Source organism: Dama dama, chromosome 17, assembly GCF_033118175.1.
Source record: "Dama dama isolate Ldn47 chromosome 17, ASM3311817v1, whole genome shotgun sequence".
In the NCBI taxonomy this organism is placed as follows: domain Eukaryota; kingdom Metazoa; phylum Chordata; class Mammalia; order Artiodactyla; family Cervidae; genus Dama; species Dama dama.
In genome coordinates, this window is record NC_083697.1 from 60015470 (window position 1) to 60022251 (window position 6782).

The window sequence follows — 6782 nt, forward strand, 5'->3', positions numbered from 1 at the left end:
TCAAAGCTAACTCTATGTCACGTACCGCAACTAACATGATGAGGATGGTGTACAAGAGCCTGTGGCCAAGCATATCACGTGGTAGACACAAATGACAAAAGGAACATGCTACTACATCAAGAAGGCTGGGGTCTTGCATTTTTGCAGGACTGCAAGCATGCGAAAATGTGTGCGTGGACATACGTATTAAATATTACCTATATGTACAATGGACATGAGTTTGAGCAAACTCCAGGAGATAGTGAAGGACAGGGAAGGCTGGCATACTGCAGTCTATGGGGTCGCAAAGAGTTAGGTACAACTTAATGACTGTACAACAATATGTTTTATTATTGGGGTCATATTTATCAACCCACACGCAATCTCAATATATAAGCCCTCTCTCTCCCTTAACCCCCCACCAACCCTATGAATTGGATTTCAGTATTAGCTTCATTTTACAGATGAGCTACTTAGAGGTTTAAGAATTTAAGTAACTTACTCAAGGTCACACAGTTTATAAAAGGTAGAGCTGGAATGCAAGCTCAGTACCACTGTCAGGCCTAGCTCACTGTAAATACTACATAAGGCCATCTCCCCTTGGGCCTGGAGTATTATTAGCTTAAGTAGTGACTGGAGCTAGGCTATTAAAATGGATTCTTGCATCCTTAGCCAAAGGTTTGCCCGGACAACAGACTTTAACGGCAGCTTTCATCTCTGTGTTATTGATGGAAATCTTTCACTGAGTGACTTGGGTACAAGCCTATACAAGACTGTAATCACCCCATTAAACAATACAAAACAATAACAACCCGAGCCTTCAAGGTAGTCCACCCACTCCCTCACACACCTTCTTAAATATTATATCAATAATAGAGCCAACAATGTCTTGATTCAAATTTCTTCTGCACAGTTTATGAAATTTGTAATTTAGTTATGATTTCCAGGACGCGTGCATTTTGAATTCCAGTTTTCAAAGTTCCTTGTGGCAACTTTGAACATTAAAGAAAATCTTAATACTCATGATAACTTGTGAGAGGAAAAAATATGTTTGGTCAATAAAATTACCAGGCAAGTCATTCACCAGCTATGTTACTAATATGATGAATTCAGAGCAAGTAGATAAGCCCTGAAAAAAAATGAAGTTTCTTGCTATTAGGCCCATTCAGTGGTCTCCTCAAGCAAATCACAGAGTTAACATTTCCAAACTAGAGTTTCATAAAAGCTCTAAATAATGTTTTAAGCTACTTGACCAAGTAAATTTGGAAAACACATCAATCAATATTCTCTCCTAGAGATTTATGACAGATGTTATCTTACTAAAGTATTCATGGGACTCCTGCAAGAAAGAAACCTGTTTAACCTTGTTCAACTTAGCATTTCCTAAATTTATTTGATCAGAAAAACATCTTGCTGTGTAACACCTTTAGTTTATAGAAACATTTTCAGAACTTTTAGAAAAGCTGATCCAGTATAATTAGGGAACCTGTATCTGATAGATAATGCTCAAAGATTACTGACTATTGCTTCCTGCAGCAAAATTATCAATAATTTTTTGGTGGACATGGTTTAAGGAAATAATCTTTAAAATGCTACCAGCATGCATCCATTCTAGACATATGTTCCAGGTCCACAGACTTCAAACTGGAAAGAAGTTTGGAAAACTTCAAAGAAAATTATAGTGCCTCTAGAAGATGGACTTGAAAAAAGTTCAGCCTACCTTTTAATGAAAATGAAACAAGATGTCCTTATGGGTAAAGTTAAGATTTTCACTTAAAAATCAATAGCAGAATCCAATCCAACTCACAACCAAAGCATAATAAAGATCCCTAAGTTCTATATTGTGTTGTTGTTGCTCAGTACTATGTTATAGAAAAATTTAATTTAGGAAATTTGTGGATGGTAGCAAATGCTCATACAAGCTCCGAAAAATCTGACATACCCTTATGACATATAACTAATTTAACAAGTTTAACTAGCAATATAACTTCCAACGAAATTCTTGAAAGTTATTTGCCAAAAATATATATATATAAATATGTATTATATATGTGTGTGTGTATATATACATAATATATCACAAGTAAATGGCTCAGTGTTTGAAGACTAAAATTTTCCCATATTTTGCTTGTTTTTAACAAATAAACACTACCATATAGGAACTTATCACTTTGCTAGAAATAAGCCAATTTTGAAAAAATCTTGTTTTCATACAGCTTCCACTGATACAGTTGTGATTTCTTTTAAATTTTTGTTTTTTTCAATTCCTTTTCTTTTCTTTCTTATTCAATAACCTTTTCAAGTATCTTCCCAGGTATTCACTTTTATTGAGAAGAGCATTCCAAATATCCACAGCTTTCTTTTGATAGTATTTTATGGCTTTCAAATCCCTTTCACGTGCAACTTTCATTTATTTTGCAGCTAATGCATATTAATGAAAAGTACAATGTTTTCTTAGAGATCTTTGAAGCTCAGCACATTTCTTCATTTTCTTTTGTTTAACTAGTGAAATCCAGGGTTTATGATCTTTTTCACTGATGGCAGTTCTCATACTCTGGATCCTCCAAAGCACAACATATAACTACTATACTTTTTCTAGTAAGTTCTTTGGACCCACAAATACAATTACCAGGAATGTAGGCCTTGAGTTTCCTTGAAGATCACGCACACATAGTTTTCAACAAATAAGGGAGAAATTTATTCTTTTTCAAAGTTCCAAAACTTGAAAGAAATTTTTATGTTGAATCCTATGAATCACAGGCCATGCAAATGTTTTTTACATTTGTAGTAGTGGTCTTTAGAGTCAAACTCAGGTATTTTCACCAATGAATTTAGATATGTCTGGGCACATCTGGAGGTTCTATGCTAGCAGTTTCAAAAATCTGTTTGTAGCAGAGGACTCCTTTGTGCAAATGAAATCTTCAGAGGAAATGAAAATAAAACATAAAATGGATGACACTCTGGCTGAAATAGGGCAGGCGTGGGGGTGGGACTCTGCCTCTGTGGGAACGTGGGTAATTCTAAGCAGTTCCCTCTATCAGTGACACAGAATGCCCTGCAGCTCAACCCCATGACTCAAACTTCTGCCATAGGGAAGGCCGTGCCGTCAAAAAGACGGTAAAAGTGAAAGTTGTTCCCCACATATTTAAGAGGTAATGAGAGGCCAGCACAAAAGTGACATCAAAGAAAGCAGCCCAGGAGAATGGAAGCTGCATTACGCTGGGTATTTTTGGAACTAGGGATGGGCACAGTAGAGTGAGTGGCAGAATGAGTAGAATGTTAGTCATATTTGGATCTTCAGGGAGGACCTCACCTTCAAGGCCTTGAGTCAGCAGGACCTAAGTTTCGTAGCTGTAGGGACATTAGCAGCAGACATCATAAGGAACTGGGAAGAAGAAGGAAAAAACTGTATATAACCCGCAGTAGCTGAGAGGATGTTTCTTGATGACATTTACAACTTACCTTAGAAACACTCATAAATAGCTAAGGGGAAGGAAAAGGCAAGGAAGAAAATATAAGCCCCTTTATTTGCTGGAAGCCATATAATAGTGACTGTGACATAGTCCAATGAGTACAACAATTCACATCAAGAGTTTTAAGGAAGAGTTAATGCAAGGAATGATGATGTAGGATTTGAAGGCCTTCAGAGCAAGAAGGGAACAGGGGTAAATTCAAGAGCTAATGAAGATAAGCAACTACTGCCCCCAAAGCCTCTGGAAACAAAATGGAAACACAGAAGTTATCAGAGTAGCAGTTTAGAGGCGAGGCCTCATGGAATGAAGGCTCAACTTCTGATAAGGAGTCCCCTTTGGCTGATGTGGTTTCACTTTGGCATGTGATGGAACTTATTCTGGAAGTGCCAAAAGGAGTGGGAATAAACAGTCAGTCTGCGGGTAGATTACTGCTGCCAGACTGCTTAGAGAAAAGGCAAGAAAGAGGAGGGGGTCTTCTCCACCTTTCCTGCCTCACCCTCCCATCCTCTCTAGTGACCCCTATTGGCAGAACCAAATAGGACCTCAAGCTGGCAAAACGACCATACAGAAGCAAATGGAAGGATAAGATACGGGTAAAAACACAATAGGTAAATAGAGCAAGCACAGAAAAACACCGTGTACAACTGTAATTATGGACCTATGTCCTTCTCCCAGGTTGGTGTGACGACACAAGTGGTGACATTTTTTCCTTATTTGGTTGTCTGTTGTTCAAAATTGGGCTTCCCTGGTGGTTCAGCTGGTAAAGAATCCGCCTGCAATGAGGGAGACCTGGGTTCGATCCCTGGGTTGGGAAGATCCCTAGGTGAAGGGAACAGCTACCCACTCCAGTATTCTGGCCTGGAGAATTCCATGAACTGTATAGTCCATGGCGTCGCAAAGAGTCCAACAGACTGAGTGACTTTCACTTTCATTGTTCAAGGTTAAATTTGAAAAGCATAAAAAAGATAAAAATGTCTTGTAAAAATACTCTCAGGAAAAAGTTTCATATAAATTATGGCAAAGCCATCATTTTTGAAAGATATTTTTCAACATTCAATTTTATATATTGATGTAGTAATATTAAATTAGCACCATTCAGTATCTTGAAGATACATTTTACATACAGCTTTAAACACATCAGGGCTTCCCAGGTGTCTCAGTGGTAAAGAATCCACCTGCCAATGCAGGAGACCCAGGTTTAGTCCTTGGGTCAGGAAGATACCCTGGAGGAGGAAGTGGCAACCCATTCCAATATTCTTGCCTGGGAAATCCCATAGACAGAGAAGCCTGGTGGGCTACAGTCCATGCGGTTGCAAAGAGTTGGACATGACTTAGGAACTAAAAAACAATTAGACACATTAGAAATGAATTAATATTAGGGGCTTGACTCATAGATAATGCCTGCTCTTAAATTCTCTTGATTAAGGTGATATTCTTCGCTTTTTAGGACACAAAAATCTAGGATCCCAACCAGATATGATTATAGGTGTTCATATTTATTTAAATTTTTGGACAAAATTTTTGCTGCACATATCACACAGTGTAACAGTGGGATGTTTATCTATCTAAAATACCATCATCATCACTTTTTGGATATTCACCACATGACAGATACTGTTAAAACACTTGAAAACTACAAGTGAGAAGCTTTAAACTGTAAGGGAATTACTTTAATCTCAATAACTTCTGGTTAAATTTTCTTTTTGCATATTTGATATTTGAAACAAATGGATCATGCTTCCTGTAATCTAGAACACAGGATATTAGACTCTGAAGCCTCACTGTGTACCTCTCAATCCCTAGGCTAGGCCTCACTTGCCCATTCATTTATTTTGCTGTTACTCTATCAGGCCAGGTTCAGTCAGGGCAGGAGACTCACTATGCATTCTGGGAAAAGGAATTAACTATAAGAACTATACTTTACAATTGTGGGAGGAGCTGGGGAAATGAAAGTCTGGTAGGGAAACTTTAGAAGATAAGAGATGTTAGCAAGCTATCAATCTAAGAAGCCAAGTACATCCCATTACTAAAACAGACCCAAAAGGGGATCCCATTGGGGAGCTTTATAGAATGTTCTTTCTGTGGGTCTGCAGCCAAGAGTTTCTGGGTATACATGAGGCCACCTTTGATATTCAGGGCTAGTAAGCTGCTAGGAGACTGATTGTCAGAGCAGAGGAGAACTAAGACACTGCAACCCACTGATTCACAACTTCATCTATCTGTTATCTTGTCTGGCTGCAAAACAACTTTCAGAGTAAAGTCTGTGGCATCACTTCCAATTTGCCAATGTCTTGCAAGTTCTTCTTTTGGCAGGGGGACCAGAAAGGTGAGGGGATTCCGGGAAACATAGGTCTCAATTTAATAAGGATGATGTAATAGTCCTTTGGCAGCCAGTTCATGCAAGACACCCATTAAGTAATCTTCTGTAAAATGGGAATAATGACAGGGTGTTTGTGACAATGAAATGACAGAATGCATGTAAAGATTTTAATAGTGTCTGCCACCTGGTGAATATTCAAAAAGTGATTGTCATTATTATAGATTAAACAGATAAAAATAGAAAGTAGAATGATTAACTCTGCTCAAGGTAAACTGAGGCCATTAAATGTACATTGTTTTGGACACCCTGAGAAGGTGTCCCTTGGATCTCTGACTGCTCAGAGTATAACTCACTAATGGACCCAGCTGCTAAGCTTTGAAATCCATCACTTCACTTCTTTTAGGGTCACACCTTCCCACTGGCCTCCAGGCAACGATTGGGTGTGGTAGCAATACTAAGGCAGGTCTGCTCCTGGGAGACAAGAAACTCCTCTCACAGTAGACTGTGCTCAGAACCTACCAGATGACGGTGATGAACTTTCTTTAGAACGGCAAGGCCCATCTAGAAGCAGTACTTTTCTTTCCTCCCTCCATCCCTTCCTCCTTCCCTCCCTTCCTTCTTTCTTTCTTTCCTTCCCTGTCTCTCTTCTTCACCTAAGGTCAGACCAAGTTTCTTCCAGCTCCTTCCCCTTTTTTCTCATTGGAAGTTCCCTGAATGCATTTCTAGCATGCTTAATCTGGAACTGGTGTTTGCTTCTTAGAGGGCATAACCTAACACGAGTGCAAAAGAAAAACGTTAGTACCTTAGGAAGATAAGATCTAGCACCAAAAAGTGAAGAAAGGGAAAAAAAATTAGTAAATAGATTAATTTAGACAAGCTAACCTTCATAAATTTATTACATCATCAAAAAAAGCTGTCTGGGTATTAATTCTAGACTTCTTTCTTTACAGAGTTTCAAGATAAAACTTTTTGTTTCTTTTTAATTCAATATTTTAAGAGCTCCTTCAAAT

At 38.4% G+C, this 6782-nt stretch overlaps 1 protein-coding gene across 1 annotated transcript in view; it reads right to left on the bottom strand.

Annotated features, from left to right (window-relative positions):
• ARAP2 (ArfGAP with RhoGAP domain, ankyrin repeat and PH domain 2) overlaps positions 1 to 3311 on the bottom strand; it is a 200308-nt gene extending 196997 nt beyond the window's left edge. Inside the window, exon 1 of the mRNA XM_061164524.1 lies at positions 3293 to 3311. The gene's annotated coding sequence lies outside the window, so the exon portion shown is untranslated. The remainder of the gene's footprint in view (positions 1 to 3292) is intronic.
• Positions 3312 to 6782: the final 3471 nt, after the last annotated feature.